Source organism: Falco rusticolus, chromosome 1, assembly GCF_015220075.1.
Source record: "Falco rusticolus isolate bFalRus1 chromosome 1, bFalRus1.pri, whole genome shotgun sequence".
Classification (NCBI taxonomy): domain Eukaryota; kingdom Metazoa; phylum Chordata; class Aves; order Falconiformes; family Falconidae; genus Falco; species Falco rusticolus.
In genome coordinates, this window is record NC_051187.1 from 84,819,383 (window position 1) to 84,837,746 (window position 18,364).

At 36.5% G+C, this 18,364-nt stretch overlaps 1 protein-coding gene and 1 long non-coding RNA gene across 3 annotated transcripts in view; one reads left to right on the forward strand and one right to left on the reverse strand.

Annotated features, from left to right (window-relative positions):
* LOC119148031 overlaps positions 1-1,855 on the forward strand; it is a 34,302-nt gene extending 32,447 nt beyond the window's left edge. Inside the window, exon 3 of the long non-coding RNA XR_005104277.1 lies at positions 1,714-1,855. This is a non-coding gene — a long non-coding RNA (uncharacterized LOC119148031). The remainder of the gene's footprint in view (positions 1-1,713) is intronic.
* The window catches only part of CTNNA2 (catenin alpha 2), a 515,202-nt gene that overhangs the window by 72,371 nt on the left and 424,467 nt on the right, over positions 1-18,364 (reverse strand). The gene's annotated exons all lie outside the window — the stretch shown is intronic.

Sequence of the window (18,364 nt, forward strand, 5' to 3'; positions counted from 1 at the left end):
CTTAAGACAGGGAAACTTTATTTCTGCCATAAAATTGCACACTCCAGGTTACAAAAGTCATCAAGGATCTTTCATACCAATTTAATTTATTTTTACACTGATGAAAATCAAGTGTAGTTAGCATTTGTTGTGACTATTTCCAATTTTGACTTCAGGTCTTTGTATTATTAAAGGGAACTATGACTACCAAAATGTATTGTCCTCTGGTTCAAACTTAAATTCAAACATTTAATGTGGCCACTCTGAATGTGATGTAAATGAAAGGGTCCAAAAAAGAAATCTATTGATTAGAGCAAAAATGTAAAAAAAAGGGAGAAGCATATGCTATAGCAAAGAGCAATACCAGCAGAAAGGCTGTAGAATATTGCTGCAAATGTATGTATTCTATTTTTAATTTTTTTCTTGTATCCTTTTTTCCCCACCATAGATTGCTTAGAAGAAATTATACAAAAAAAAGAATTAATAAATAAATTAATAAATAGAATGCAATCTATTTATATCTTAGATTTCTATATTTTCAAGTATGGGATTTTTTTACTTTTGTTATACATGTCTTTCCCATTTACGTTACTTACTTTTTCACTGAGATAACCGATGCAAATACTAGGAATAAGACAATTTACAGCAAGTTATTTTTTTTTTTTTTAAATATAGAATAACTTAAATAAACCCAAGACACTGTCAAACTTACCTGTCTACACCACGCACTTGAGAAGCTGAAACTTCATCAGTTAATCAGCTTGAGTTGAAAGTGGTTTTAAGTCAGTCTTCTGTAACATTCACAGTGGACTAAAGCCAAGCAAATAATCACTTAATGTGTTTCAGCTGATGGGTGGTATCTTAGCAATTTGTAATTATTTATCCATCCACTTCGTAATTTATGCAGATATTGTTACAATCTCCCAATCCTTCAAAATTTTGACATATATTAATGTTGGTACTGCTGTAGGCAGCCCAGTGATATTCATGGAGCCACGAATAAGAGATTTTTTCTATTGGAGAGCACAGAGTTGAAGCTAAGTTACCCAAGATGTTCAACTTATTTATCCTCAGTCTGTTCACTCAAGCATTATATTATGAGCAAAACTCTATTTATCACTACACAGGATGTTTTTGCACATACGCAAACAAGTGCCAAAAATCAGAATGTCACTGAGAGTACATATTGCAGCAGATTTCTCTTCTTCATGCACTGCAGTGCCAATTTGAACTACCGTGAAAGTATTAGATTGTGGTCTCTTTCTCAGTACCTATTCCATATAGCATGGGGAGAACCTCATACTGGATAACATCGCCAGTTGTCACTCATTTATGTTAACTGCTCATGTAGTCTTCTCTATATAACAGATACAGTTTTAAGCTATTCACATGTACGTACATTCACATGTATAAAAAAATCGAATTGCATGCAGGTCAACAGCATATTCACTCATACTTACTACAGGAACAAGGGTTTTCCACTCACTCAAACTCCCTTTGGACTTCCTCCATATCAGATTTAGTTGAAAGAACTTTAGGAAGTTTCTGCTTTTGGTAAAGTCTGAAGTAAACCTGACTTGAAAAAATTTAGTGGGTCTTCGACTGAGATTTTTGAAAGACAAGAGTGTTAGAAGCCTCGTGTACTGAAAGCTTAACTCAAAATGCCAAGAACCTATCATGGGACAAATTCAGTGAAGTGCTGTTAATGCAGTCTGAATCTCCTCCATTTTCTAGGACCATTCTTGTGCATGCTATGGTTATCGCCTATACAATGGAATGGAAGTGAGATGAAAAATGAAACCACTTGAAAAATCCTACTTTACTATTTTCATAACTGAAAAAAAAACAAAAAACCCTTGGTTCATGCTCAGTTACAGAGATGCCAGTAAAGAATACAACAAAAGGGTATTGTATTATGTCTGATCCTTTACTTTTAATATTAGACAAGAATAATGATTTTAGATAGTAATAAAAAAGATATTCACTTGGAGTAAATACTGATTCTTTTTTTTTTTTTTCTTTCTTTCTCTTTTTAGATGGAATTTGACCATACAACTCTTTTTTTCCTGAAACAGGTCAAGTTTCTACACCACACTCACAATCCCCAACTGCAATAAACTGAAAGCACAAGAAACCCCCTACTGTGGTCCAAAGACCTACTAAAACCAGTGAGGTGCAATGCTAAGATGCATCTGCGATTTTACAACGACTTTCCAGGTCACTGCGATTTCTCAGCAGGATCAGCCCAAGCATTCTCTATGGAAAACGGGAAAGCAAACTGGTTATGGAAAAGGCAGGTGATTGTTTCAGAGCATTTTTCCAATTTACACACAAGAAAAACAATTCTGGAACTCTCTTAAATTTAATTTGTAAAATTATTCAAGCAATGCTGTTGGCCACATAGAGTAGAGTACTGCCCAGAACTAGCAACCTGCACCCTCAGCTAGAACAGGCTAAAGCTGTTCCATTTACACGTCCTCCTGTACACGAGGACCCAATGCCACAATTAAACATCAAGGCATGTATCTGTTAGGGGTTCTCTGTTCCACTCTATCTTTAAGTGACTGAAAATTCAGGGACTTTAGAATAGTGAGTCCAGATGTTAATTCCCAGAGCTGAAATCAATAGAAATGTTTTATGCTTGGACAGAAAATTCCCTTAGGAAATACAGATGATCCTCCCTCATTTCCATAAGAGTGTGTTTCTGAGGCATTCAGCTGGAATACAATTAATTTATAGTATTAGTGAGGAACCCGTATGCCTCCTGGCTGGCCAGCAAAGAGGGAGATGAGGGTAGCAAAAAGGGCTTCTCCTGAGGTTCACTCCCACAGGAGCTGGGAAGTGCAGCAGGCCACTCAGTTTCAGATATATGGGATCTCTCCCTGTGTCTGGCTCACTATAATTTCATAATTTTCTCTCTATACATGTGCATCCGTTGCTGAAGAAATAAAAAGCAAGCAGCTGTAGTAAACCAAGCAGAAGAGCAGGACTTAGTAAGAACATAGTTAAGACCAGATTCCTGTTTTAACTGGTCATGAGGCAACATAGCATTGTACTGATAAAACGCAGCATCTTTCTCCTACAATAAAGCAGCTTATAAAGCTCTAGGGGTTCTGTTCTCTATTGTCCATCCATTCAGGTGGGCCAAAAAGCTGATATTCTGTTCTAAACCACATAGCTAACATGACTGCTGAGTCTAGGTAGTATAGCCAGAGTTGATTAATTTCATTTACTGATCTTCTGAGTTACAGGTATAAATGTATGCATTGCAATGGTACACATTTATTTTCTTCCTTTCACAAAAAGCAAATGTAAAATGTCCATCTACAGGAATTCTTTCTGCATAGGTCAGAGACCAGCGACCCATCTCAGTGCTATTTTACCTCTGTTAGCAGAATCAGGTTACTTTTCTATTTCATTTGACAGCAGGTACAGGCTTTATTACACCATTCTTCCCTACCTGGTATATTCATACTGAAAAAAACCAGTGAACAAAGAATGTATAGGAACACCAAAAACTATAGTAATATCTCAGAAACAACAGACAACAGAACTTTGAACCAACAATAACTGTTATTCTCCAAAGGATGCAAAACCGCCAGATTTTCTTGTTTTGGTATACCAACAAACAAGGAAGAAATTCATGGTGTTCGTGTACTAATCCTTTCTGGTCAATCTGCAATCAAGGCCATTGCTATTACAACTCCAATGAATTATGATCAAACCTATACTGAAATACTCAAGGGGCAAGAGGGCAGTTGGTGTCCTATGGAAAGAAGATTTACAAGACTGCAATGTGTATGAGTTGATCCCATAAAACAATTTTGACAACATACTCCTGGCAGTGCTATAATTAATAGATATTAATAGCAAGTAGTTACCAAAGCAATCCATCTATCTAATAACAGTCCACTATTTTAGCAAACTATTCAGTGACAGAACATCTAGAACAGAGATGCATGCCTGACTAGGCTGTGATAATGAAATGTTAGTTATATTATCAGGAAGCTTTATTTTGACAACTGTTGAAGAAAAACAGGGTATTGTGGTAGGAACTCAACAAAGTTCAGGATAGGAACAGAAGCTCTGAAGATATCAACACAGTGTGATATTAAACACCCCAGGGTATAAACAAATCACAAATTGTAATTACTGTTCCCTAAAGAAATGTAGCTTGTGAGTTAGAACTAATCTTAGTTAGCTGACCAGTGCAGATCAGACTGAACTTGGCAGGGGACACAAAGAATAATAACAAGGGCTTCTACAAGTATGTCAGCTAGAAGAGGAACATCAAAGAAAGGGTACCCCCTGATGAGCAAGACTGGCAAACTGGTAACAACAGTGAGGAGGAGGCTGAGGTACTCAACAACATTTTTGCCTTATTCTTCACTGGCAGCCTCTCTTCACATACCTCTTGAGTGGATGGACTGCAAGGCAGGGACTGGGGGAACAAAGTCCCTCCCAGTGTAAGAGAAGATCAGGTTATTGGTCTTGGGAACTCCCTTAGAAAGGAGGATCCTGGTACTTAGTGAACTATCAGCCTCACCTCTGTGCCTGGGAATATCATGGAACAGATCCTCCTAGAAGCTATGCTAAAGCACATGGAGGACACGGAGGTGATTTGAGACAGCCAGCATGGCTTCACCAAGGGCAAGTCTTGCCTGCCCAACCTAGTGGCCTTCTATGATGGAGTGACTATGTCAATAGACAAGGGAAGACCCCACCTGCAGTACTGCATCCAGCTCTGGAGTCCTCATCACAGGAAAGACATGGACTTGTTGGAGCAGGTCCAGAGGAGGGCCACAAACATGATCAGAGGGATGGAGAAGCTCTTGTATGAGGAAAGGCTAAGAGAGTTGGGGTGGCTCAGCCTGGAGAAGAGAAGGCTGTCGGGAGACCTTATTGCAGCTTTTTAGTACTTAAAGGGGGCCTGCCTATAAGAAAGATGGGGACAAACTTTTTAGCAGGGCCCGTTGTAACAGAACAAGGGGTAATGGTTTCAAACTAAAAGAAGGTAGGTTTAAACTAGATATACGGAAGAAAATTTTTACAATAAAGGTGGTGAAACACTGGCATAGGCTGCCCAGAGTGGTGGTAGGTGCCCCATCACTGGAAACATTCAAGATGAGGTTGGATGTGGCTCTGAGGAACCTGGTCTAATTGAAGATGTCTCTGCTCGTGGCAGGGGAGTTGGACTAGATGACCTTTATAGGTCCTCTGCAACACAGTATGCTCCACGATTCTATGCATTTTAGGGCTCAAGCTGAGCAGATAAATAAAGAATTATAGAACAGTCTATTACAGTTTATAGTGATTGATAAGACAGGTGGGATCATCTTAAATTCTATGTAAGCATAGCAACTTCTTCACATGAAAACCTGAAATTGGATATGCAGAACTAGTCAGGCTGCTACCCTGCATTACTATCTATGTAAATATTAGTTTATTATCATTAAGGGTAAATGTACCTCTAGTGCTTGTACTTTGTCCATGACCCTGCCTTTGAGGAAGGTTAAGATTTCTGACTGGTGTGCTGGTCATCCCCTAAATTGCATGAAAGCCCACATCTGTGTCAAGATGAGTGTCTTGACCACTGAGGGAGAATTCAGCTTTATATTTTACTTGGCCTACTGGACAGCCTGGAAGCACTGGTCAGCACAATCATTTATGCAGCCACAGCTCATGCTGCATTTCTCCAGCCATCAAAGGAAATATAGGAGACATGGAAGGAGGCTTGAAGATAAGATGAGGAAATTAGTAGAAATGAAAGAATATGGGCATAGATAGAAACTGGATACATTACAAAAGTAGAAGTGTGATAAACCCTCATAAGGACTGGAGGAAAAACTGCAGGTATTTCATGAAAAGGAATATTGCTAGTGTGAAAGAAACTGAGATTATAATGGTAGAAGGCATGTAGAATGCAATTATTTTTTAAGAAATCAAGACTTATTATTTCCCTTGCTCATAGGCAAAACCTTGTAAAAAACTGATTGCCTTCACAGGGGTGAGTGAAGACAGTTTTATTTAGAGCAATACTTTAAGGGGCTTACAAAGTTCAGACACAGATTGTTCTTGCATGTATCCAATTTTTCACAGACTCACAGCATGGTTGGGGTTGGAAGGGGCCTCTGGAGACCATCTAGTCCAACCCCTGCTAAAGCAGGTTCCCCTCGAGCCGGCTGCACAGAGTCACATCCAGGTGGGTTTTAAAGAGACCCCACAGCCTCTCTGGACAGCCTGTGCCAGAGTTCATGGTAAAGAAGTTCTTCCTCATACTTTGGAGGAACTTACTGTGCTTCATGCCTATTGCCCCCGTCCTGTCTCTTGGCTCTACTGAAAAGAGCCATTTTGTGCAATAAAAGCCTATTAAATATTTTTAAAATAATTTAATAATGGTTCAACAGAAATGCACAATTATGGCATCTGCCCAGAACAAGAATGTGTAGACAACGTAACCAAACTACATGTTCCCTTTTCTACTCCTCCTGTCAGTATGCCTTAACCCTGGCATGGAGAGAGCTCGCACTGGCTCAAAATATCATTTAGTTTACTCCTCTGTTTAGTAGCCCTTTTTCGTGCTAATACATCCCCTTTTCTCTTGGAAAACTCATATTTATGATACTTACTTTTACAATATGAGCATCTGACACCAAGAAACAAAGACCCAGAGTATTTAACAGAAAAACAGTATGTGGATATAAGACATTTTCCCATTTCTGTATATAGAAAACTAGACAATCGATTACTCCTCCCTTTTTGTCCTATCACTGTATATCCGTACTTTTTGTATGACCAGAAACAGAGATGACTTTTTAAAGAATTGTTTAATAGCAGCTGCATTTATACCAGTATGCCAACTACAGCCAAGACAGACCTGAGCACATGCACACACTCATCCACCTTTTTCAACTGTAAACATAATCCTTAGCAGAGATTTAGCCTAAACTTACTGATCCATATAACACATGGTTTCTCTTATATCTTTTAGAATGATTTATCACTGAGAAACCTTACACCTTGATTTGTCCTTATAAGTAGGTAAAGGACAATGAGGTGAGAAAAACTGCATTACATTTAGTTCTCTTTCCTCCTCTGAAAGGGATATACATTAAAGTAAAAAACAAAAACCCACTCAATTATTCAATCTGCTGGAATTCATATCCTCAGATTGTATTTTCTCTTAATTTAAGATTGCATTCATACTTTTTTTTATAGAATTTTGGTTTTTGTTATAATACTAATAAAAATGTGGAAATATTAATCTTAGTTCTAAAGTAAATCATATGGTTTATTTGATTAAAAACTGTTATATTCTGACTCAGTCTTACATTTTACCCCAGTTCTCATGCATTTGCAGTTCTATGCATGAAAGCTGATTACCTTTTCAAAGGACCATTATTAGCTCATAAATATCCAAAACCATTTGAACAAAACCAGAATTATTTCTTGTGCATTAGAGTGCAGTTTCTGGCTTTTTCTTTGAGTCCTCCAAAACCCCATAACTGCCATATGAATGCAGCTCACATGCCAATAGTTTTTAATAATGAGGGTTTATATCAAGAACTCTTCATGGGACTTTTAGCATTAAACGTAAAATGGGAACAAACGTATATCTAAGAAATCAAAACTGACATCAAAATTCTAAACAGGACTGCAGACAGAGATCTTTAATTCACTGTGCTTTAATTTATGGTCCTCTTCCCGTGCAGAGATCAGGATAATAAGTCCATTGTCTCTGCTATTAGACTTAATGGCATTATCAGTATGCACCTTGGGCTCCTTTGCCAACTGCTAGTTCAAAGCCTGCAGCCAGTGGGTCCATGATAAAGCTGCAGAGAACCTCTCCACTGGTCCATCTTAATAATTTTTCAAGCTTTTGATTAATTTAATTCAAAGTAACAGATAAGTCTCAATGTCTCAGTATTAAATTTCTAAAATGTCAATGAAAACCAGCAACTGTTTTGAGGACACAAACCTTACTAGCCTCTTAATGCCTCACTGAGGAATGAGTTTACCTGATAGGCCACCCTGAGGAATTCAAGTAGTGAGAGATTTAATAAATTCCATGTGAAAAGCTTCACCTGGCTCTGATACTTGATGAGAAAATACAAATCTCTAAGAAACCAGGATTCATAATGTCTACTGTTTACAGAACTGCTCGTCTAATAAAAGATATTACTTCTTCCTAGAAAACTACAGCAAGATTTGTACGTCTGACAAACCTTTAACTAGGAGGGAGGAGAGTTATTGTCTTTCTGAGGGGTTACACGTTGATTATGAGAAGACAGGTTTGGAGAAATAAGACTGTTTAGCATGCATTTGTAGGGACTCCTGACTTTTGTGATATGTTGAAACTAACACTGTTAATATCACTCTGGACATATGAAACCCTAGACTAGACTGAGGAGTTGCTCTGGAACTTTGGTTTCTTGTTTCTGCAAGAACCTTTCAGTAATTCACCTTTAAAATTAGCCGCAGGTAATTGAAAGAGTTATGAGAGTAGGTTTTTCACTTGTGATGATTAGGAAGCTACCCTTCATCATCCTGCAGGTCATCATTCAGTTTTCCAAGATCTGTCTTTAGATTAAACGATTTCCGAGATATCATCCTGGAACAGGGAAAAACTGAAAAGCATAGGAAATGCAAGGACACATGCAATAAAATGGAGTATTATTAAGTCTTTTCTCAGGCCTATTCCATGCTATTTTGAGAAGCAGTAATTGCACCCATGAATATGTCCAGATAAGCTGATGGATGCTAACAGTACTTTTGTTTGTTTGTTTGGTTGGTTTTTTTACCCAGAGATTACCTATTTGTGGAGCTGGTGGGGAATAAGACCTTCCTACATCCTTCTTTAGAGGTAGGCAAATCAAGTTTCTTTTAATGTTGGCAACATTCTGGCTAAGTTCGATTAGTTTTGTCAGGAGACTAGATACCACAGGAACATCCGTTTGACTGTACCAATATTAATACAATATTACTGTGAGTTGTAGAAATCGGAGCTCAAAGGAAACTTGACAGATGATGCTCCTGTCTGAAGGCAGGATCAGCTGTACCTAAACCATCCCTGGCAGATGTTTGTTTCACTTAGTCTCACAAGTCTGTGTCGATACCAGTTGTAAGGATTTATATTCTTGTACATTAAACATTTAATTAGAGAAAACAAATAGCACTAGTGTGTGATGAGGTCAGATTTACTAAACAAACTGCAACAAGTGTGCACTAATCCGAGCTCAGGGCCCATTCAAATGCATGTTAGCAAGAAGAAAAACAAACAAAATACCCCCCAAAATAACACACACACACACCCCAACAAACCCATTTTTCTTTCTTCTGCATATTTCTCCTTTGCAGACTCAGTGCTAGCTAAAATCTGAATCTGAGCTATTAGATTTTGTGAGTGAAGAAATGAAGGAAAAAATATTTATCTACTGTACAGCAGTAAGGATATCTGAGTCCATTAGGACTATCTTCACATGCCTCTAATAAACTCACAGAACTTTAGTACCTTAAAAAAATGCAAACCAAAAAACCCCAAACCCTTAAAATGGGATCTACCAAGAAGCTTCATACATCAGTGTAGGTGACATTTTTAGCTAAAAGGAATTTTGACATTCCTTATTACTGTGTGCATTTCTTTGCTTGAAACACCACCGCAAAGGATTATTGGCTAAGTCTAAACAATTCATCTTGTAAATTAAATTTCTACATATTATCCAGGCACTTAAGGTATATTTATGCACTTGGAAGACAAAAGGGAAAAAAAAAGATATTAAAATGTATCATTGAAGGATTTTTCTTTCCCTGACAAGTTATCTTTAGAACAGGTTCTGGTTCCTATGATCTGTTTAACCCATTTTTATCGCTGTCTATGCTCACATGTCTGCAGCATCTTAGCCTCCCCAAATAATGCAAATATAATGATACAATTTCTGATTACTACTTACGTTATTTAAAATTGACCGTGGTCAACTCATTTCTATTTAGTAAAAAACAATCCCTGTTCTCACAGTGAGAAACACCAACATTCTCACCAACAGCGAGAAGTCCTGAACACATTAAAACATGTTAGCAAATTTTAAACATATTTTTTTTACAATATGTGTGTGAAAATAAGAGATAAAGGAGGTTCAAGTGCAGCTATAAAAAATTAAGCATGTGCACCATGAAGAACTGCAGATCACATTCAACATTGCACTCCATGGCACAATTCTAAAGTAGAATTTAGAACTCACCAACTCTAACATAGAATCACCAAGTCTCTTCATTCAATCCATCCAAAGAGACAAATCTGAAGATCCCCAAGTGATGTACAGGAGCTTTGTTCCACTTCAGCAGAGCTTTAGAGATTTACACCTGCATTGGCTCATATAACACGCGCTTTGGTCAATAAATTGTAGCTTTGACAAACCAGGGTAGAAATGAATTCCACTATCCATCCGCCAGCGATACACAAATGGTAGTAAATGTTGCTCTGTTTTCACTTCTCTATACATACACAATGGCATTCCAGAAATGTTTATGGGTCTCTATGTAAAAGTGCCTCTGTAGTGCCAGCCCATGTATAGAAAGAGGTAAATAAAATAGGATTTTCTAAATGTGTCAATTAATCACAAAAGCTTTTATTTCATTGGCATTACAAAGACACGATTGGTTGACTGAAGAATGTGTTGTAGTCTATATGTTAAAAAAAAAAAAAAGAAAAACAAAGAAAAAAAAAAAAAGATATATCATTGGTACCAGAAACAATGTAGTACAAAACCACATTGTTACTACATCCTTTTATTCTTCTAACTTGCATCTTTTTAATGGTTAATTTATTACAAATTTGCTGAAGAGCCATCAGCATATATTTGCAATACTACAAACTGGAATTTATTCATCTGGCTGCACACTGGGATTTGTTTAGTTATCTGGGGTCAGTGAACATGTAACACAGTTTTATAAACTGATACTGAACAGGAAAAAACTGCATTAGAATAAAGCCAGAATAACAATAAGCCAAAGAATTAGGTGAGTATTTCTTGCTTCAGCTGCTATATACACATTTATTTCACTGTCAGGAAGCTAATGCTTTTTATTGTTATTATTTTTTAAAAGTCCTTTCCTTCCCTTACAATATATTTTTTTAAGTTCTTTCAACCCCTTGACAGCTGCCATGCTGACAGCCTCCTGCCAGCTAAAAGGGCAGGGGAAGGAGCAGCACAAGTGGTCTGACAGTGTGTGGCGGAGCCAAGCGTATGATGGGGTTTTGTCCCAGAGACAGTGATTCCCAAATGGCAAAATGTGTTGGAACTTTGCAGTGCTAAAAGCTTTTAATGCTAGTTTTTACTCTGTCTTCCTTCAAAAATGACAGCTTGCTATCAAAGCATTGATTCTTTTCCTTCTATATATTTAGCATTATATGGTCATGAGCATCAGTAAAATTAATCCTGATTTACATCAGTGTGAGTGACAGGAGAAACGAACTCAGTAGTTTGAGGATAACAGCTGTAGAAAATGTTTATTTGTATAAACACAAGGAAACCAATTTCATTTTTGAGTCAATGGAAACATGACTTACCCTAGGCAGTTCCCATCTAAGAAACTACCTCTTCTGAAAGAATGACAGTCAAATAGTATGCAAGCCATTACCTGCTACCTATTATGCTAACATTACACTGTAGTCTTAAGAAACACATAAAGAAACAATGTAAAATCATTCAGAATTGTGTAGTAACACAAGACTGCTGTTTGAATTAGGCTGTGAACATGTTGCTGCAATGCATATTCACTTGTTCGGTTAAAATTACAAAAGAAAAATAATGTCACACACACACACACAGAGATACTCATGCAGCTGTTCAGGATTCATTGATTATGAAAAAATTAAAAACAACATTTTTTTCAGTTTATCAGTCAGGGCAAAAAATGCTAAATTTTCTTTTCCTAGGTGTCAAAATCCAATATAAGTAATGGTAAATGGACTTGTGCTGAGGCTATTTGAATAGAACATATGTTGAGAAAACACTGGTGTACTGAAGATCAGCTTTAGAAGTTCACAGAACAGCTGATTTTCATGTTGTGTTATTCCCAGTTTAGGCAAGCATTCAATTTGCGAAGGGAGCACAGAGGTGATTTACATTTAATATCTCGATCTCATTTCAAGAGAATGGCTTGAACTCAAACACAGTCAAGTTGAAAGCCTTAATGTTCTACTTGAATTCACATGATTTATGGAAGCAAAAAAACCCTACACTGTTTCCACAGGCTGAGAAATGCTAGTTTCATCCACATGGACTAAAAAAACCCCAAATTCAAACAACAGACACTCAAAATAACATTTAACACTCCAGCTGACATTCAACACTGACATTCAAATGAACATTCCCACTAAGAATAAATCTTCTGAAAAATCCTAAATATAAAATAGGGCAGATACTGCATTCATCTATATTGGTATAGTACTGGACTGAACTCATGTTCTTGCTCTGGATTTACACAGTGTAATTGAAGCCTACCCTTCAGCCTTCAGCCAAATGCCAAATGTGCCACTGAGAGTGTTCAGCTGACAGTTCTTTCCCCTAAGAAACAGTATTCAAATTGGAATTAAGAAAAAATGCCCAAATCTGCCAGTGCAAGCTGGCAGAATTATCTTGAGAGATTCCAAAGTCTTTTGAAGCTTTTTTATCCATTTTCAGAATCACTCATTGGCTTTTGTGAGCGGTTCTTCACATTTGAACTGCACTCTTGTATTCCCAGATGCCCTATAGGGAAGTACTGCTCTTCATTTTTGGTTAATAAACGGCTCTGTTTTTCAAGGGATGGTAGTCTCTGCTTTCCAGTTCTTTATATGTTCATCTCAGTATATGAGAAAGCGACCATATAATGGCAAAAGTTGACAATCTTTACTTGTACTTCTGTGCTCCTACCTCAAAGAGACCCTTATGGTTCTTTGGATGTCTAGGTCACACCACAAGCAGGAATAGTTAGTCCGTGCCATGCTGGTATCAAAGTGGAGAAAAGCAAAGCTAATCACTCACAAAATCAACCTAATAAGCATACACAGACTGGCAGTGCTTGCTTTCTGGACAAAAAGTAGTACATCAGACCATAGGCTTCCATAAAGCTCCCTAAACATTGGTGAAGACAGAAGAAACACTAACACTACAAGCTTCAAGCAGCTCCCTGAGAGTCTACCTTTTATAAGCTGCCCAGCATTTACTCTGCAGAATAGAAGCTCTTTATTTATGAAATTCCTACACAAACTCTCTTCTTTTCTCCACTCCAATTCCGAGCGAAACTCTTTCCTTTATACAGTGCATAAGCCAATTGAAAAAGAATTCCTAACCAACACAAAAAATAACTATTCTATCAAACTTGAGGACAATTAGTGAGGATTAGTGGAACTAGATGTTTCTTCTCTAGATTGCTGGCACACAGGCTGTTTTCAAATTAACTAAAATAATCATCTTCCTTAATACTCACTGATAACACAGCTGCTGCTATCAAGCAGTTTTCTTCCTTAACAAGCTAAAACCTCAAGTCCGCTGTAAAAAGGTAGATAATGTACAATTAACTGGTCTAAATTTGGAGAACATTTTAACTTATCAGTGATGCTCCAACTCTGCTTTACAGGGAATTTATCTTTGTCTGAAAAAAGAAAAAAAAAAAAAAAAAGTACTGACAAAGATGAACCAGAGACAATAAGTATCACAGTTTTTGCTACTACATTATTTTTTCTAAGTTAGTCCAAATGTTAGATGGTTATGAAGGGCTATGCAAATTCAGAAGGGAGGAGCAGGGAGCGCTAGGCTTCTATCTATAATATTAAAACTTTGAAACGCAGTTGCTGTAGCTGCCTAAAATCTTGTGTACCCAAAAGATACTCACTTTTCTTCATCTTTATGAATTTATTTGACAAAATAGAGAAAACTATTCTTAGCCTCTCAGATTGCAGCTAGGCTACTATTGTTTCTGTAACCAAAGGAACACTAAGGTTTTTCACTCTGCAATGGTGGTGAAAAACTGGTTTCAACATCTCCGAGCAATCTATAAGAAACCAACTTTACAGAACCTCAAGCTAGTTTTGCTTTCATAGCACAAATGAGTAAACAAAGGGAAAAAAAAAAAAAATCTCTGCACCAAAGGCTCACAGCTGATAACACTTTCCAGGAGGAGAGAATGTATGTCCTCTCCCATTCCACCTTCCCAGCAGCAGTGGTGTCTCCTTGATTTTGAAATACATTGAGAAGAAGAGTTAATATATTCTCATCTTTGTACAACAACTTAATTTTTAGACATCTAGGACCATTTCCATTCCTCACCTGAAGCTGCACAAACCCACAGCTTTAACCTCCGTAGACGATGCACAGACCACCAGGCTATAAAGCACTTATACTTGCTGTCTCTGTACGAAAGTTTTAACACTATGCAGTAAAACCTTTAAGATTCAGTGAATAGCAAATGAAGGTTTTGTTCTGAACGCAAATACAGTTTATTACACATAATTCAGAACCTCCTTCAAATGGAGTTTTAAACAAAACACAGTCATCCTTTGGTAACACTCTGACTAAAGCAGTTGAAAATGCTAATGCAAGGAATTTCTAGTTCTAGTTCTTGAAAAATCAAAGCAATCCTACCCATTCATTTTATGCTTCAAAAAAGGAAAAAAAAATATCAGCATCTGTTTATTGGTGTATTTCTCCAACAGTTAGTTAAACTGAGTTTAAAGACAGTAATTACATGTAATCCTTTATGTCTAGAGTATAGCATCCTGCACAAAACTGGTACAGGGTTTAGAAATACTAACACATATACTTTTTCTATCACTATAACATTAGCTTACTTTTTTTGAAAAATAAAGATAATCCAATTCCTTCAACATACATCTTTACATGATTTCCCTTTTATGTCAAAAAATAGATTCAGACATCTCAGTCCATTGACTTCCAAGTAAAAAGACAGATAAACAAAGGACACGAAACACTGTAAATTGTTTCCTATTAATGTATTTTTTGCTCCTGCCCAATTGTGGTTCACTGAACGCCTTAAAAAAAAAAAAAAGTTTACATCAAGAAATTACCAAGATCATATCATCCCGTTATAGTATTTTTCCCCCTAACCAATGCATTAAATAGCGTTGAGATCAGTTTTGTTTTCTTTAATATCTATACGCAATTTTTGATCAGTCACAACTAATAATTTTTTGTCTTTCCAGAAAAGTTTGGTGGCTTTTATAATAGAGTATATCAGCTGTTTACAAAAAATCCCTGGCAATTTCTCATTTCAGCTTAAGGAAGGAAATGAAGAATATATTAACTAAACGAAAATGAGGGGGATTGAGTAAAATAGGTCCAGCTGACTAATGCCTTAGTCAGGGAATTATGTTTAATATTACACAGTACTGCAGGAAACACAAGCAAGTTTCTAAAATATATGAGAATTCCCACACAATTTCAAAAAGTATTATTTATAAATGAATTTATCCTGGTATCTTTCCTCCAGATCATTACTGTTAGTCAAGTAGAATATATACATGGGTGAGGGTCAAGATTTATTATAAACATATATGACAGATTCAGGAAAATTCTTTCATAATAAAAGAATAAAAATACAAAAACTGTGCCAGACAGACTATCTGTATGTAAAATGTGTGCCAAAACCTAGAGCTGTTTAAATAATATTTTTTTCTGTTCAATGGCAGCAATGAAAAATAATCACAAAAAATTGTCTCAGGTTGACACCTAGTAGATTACTATGGGCCAAATTCAGTAATCTTTCACAAACAGTTTATGTTGGCCTAAAACTGCATTTCTTACTGGGAAAGCAGTCATATGAAAAATTTCACAAAGCTTCACTCTCATTCCAGGTTTTCCCAGAATAACTAAAATCCATAATTACACAATGTGCATCTCTGTATTTAACATCCCCGATGTGCACTTGTTTGGAGGGTTCAGAAGACTATGTTCAGCTGTAGGGATTCACTGCATCAGCTCCAGAATGGCTCCACCTGTTACTGTGCAACTAACCCCACTACTTTTACCTGCCACCTACAAGCTTTACCCTTTATTATCAAGCCTATTCTCTTACTGTTTAGATTAGTGTCTGGCATCACCTACAAAATTTGATGAGCTGTCTTATTTTTCAACAGAGCCCTTTTAATTGAAAATTTCTACCAATCTTTCACAGAACTGACATTTTTCTGCACCATCCTGCCATTTTTCAACCTCATATAGTCACACACTTTGGATGTAAGTATATTTATCAAAAAAATATCATCAATTTCCTGAGAGTTTGAGCCTCGCAGAAATGTTACGGATTTCCAAGATTTTTCAGGGTACTGACATGACAAAATACATGTCAATATGTTATAAAATACTTTAAATGACAGACCCAAAAGATGAGGTGGGAAAAAAAAAAAAAGTTCAGATTAAGTATAATTTGCTACTGCCATTATCATCATTCTGCCTGTAAAGACTTCAACACACAGTATTCTAGGAAGGAGCTTTTCTTTTCAAGAATGGTCTCAGCAGTCTCCAGTCACAAAGTGATTTCCACAAATGACTAAACATTGTCTCTCTGTCCCTTTAGATTATATATGTGTATTCTGACAGATCCTTCCTGTCTTAAAACGTAAGCCACTCATGTAACAAGGGTTGTAAACGGTTCCTTTAAGAAAGAGGTGTTCTGCTATGTCTATATTGTTAAAGAAGAGAATCCCACTGAATGATCTCAGCTCCTGCATTAGCTCTCTGATCCTCTTTTATTCAGCATTACAGATGTATCTATGACACCAAAAGGCTTTGACTTAACTCTCTGAGGAGCTGCCAAAGGAACGTGGATTACCTCAATGTCCATCAGACCAAGAAAATGCAGAGCACGGAAAAGATTAAGCAGAAATAGAAATTATATTGCCTGCTCAATCACAAGGAATTGTAACAACTTTGACAGATTACAAACAAAGACTATAATCTACCATAGAAGCCATACTTGTGAAATCAATTTAAAGACTAAACAGACTAGATCAGAGAGAGATAAAGCATCCAAGATACAGGAGCAGATAAAGATGCTGAAGAAGAAAAAATCAATAGTGATAATTTAAGAAAATATATTAAATTGTTAGCACAAACTTAACTTAGAACAGCCATATGTATAAAAGGAGCAGCATGAACCACACAAGTACAAAGAGTTTCTATGAAAGCTGGGGAAATAGGGTATTAGAGGAAGCTACAATAGTGTTTTACAAATGCATTTGAGATAAGTGCTTGGGAGGAAAACATAAGTAAAGCTTCAAATGCTGATAAGATTTTCAAATTAAATGAGAAGATTTATGATCATTGTGGGAATAAAATTCTGGAATCACCTTCCAAATAGCTCTTTGATCTAGATGTTGAAAGTTTCTGGAATTTACAGATTAGAAATCAGACTGGAATTAGCAATTAGATCGTGGATATTTAGAGAATTTGATCTAATGTTTTACCATTCTTGGTGGTCTTTCTTGTACTTCATTTCTCTAACATTCAGCCTATAAGCAGGATTTTCAACCTGTTAATACTTTGGTTGTTTTTTTTTTTCTTTTTCCTCCTTACTTGACAATCAGCCTCCTGCCCCTTTGTAGCAAGTATTCTGCTGTCCTCATAAGTGCAGGATCTCATACATCCTATAAGAAGAATTCAAGAAAATTCTGCCCTAAATGTCTTCTAACACAGTGAAAGGGTCTTTTAAACAGACATCATGATGAAACAATAATGATGATAATTATCATGTAAGTATGACAGATAATTATCATGTAAGTATGACAGAGTTGCAGAATGAGGTACAAACATGGAATTTAATTTGATCACAGGAACGTCTTGAAGATGATTATTTATGTAATATACATATATATTCTCAACTTTGTAATAAAGTTTCTTTTAAAATTAAAATATTTCAAATCACAATACTTCTTTATTTCTCTCTTCTGCAAGCCTTCTACAAATCATTTCAATAAAGATTAAATAACTCCCTCTTGTAAGATTCAGATTTCCATTTCTTTATGTGCAGAAATACAGATGGGCTATACTTTCCCCAAATCAATATTACAACAAAAATGACGCAATTACAGTATAGGATTTTAAGAAGGACACACAAGAGCTTGTTTTTATTTATTATGTTACTGAAGAAAAGGGCAAGCAGGAAGAATAAAAACAAGTACAAAAACCCATGCAGCAAAAGCTGCAGAGAACAGCATCGGTAAGTAAAAATACAGATTTCTGCCTCCCTACTATAATAACTGCTATGAAAGATAAATTTGTTATTTAATTGCATGAAGTTATTCTGTCCTTTTATTTTGAAAACACTAGGGGGAAAAATTAAGCCATCTAGAAATAGACTTAAACATTGTGCTCATATCTGGTAAAGG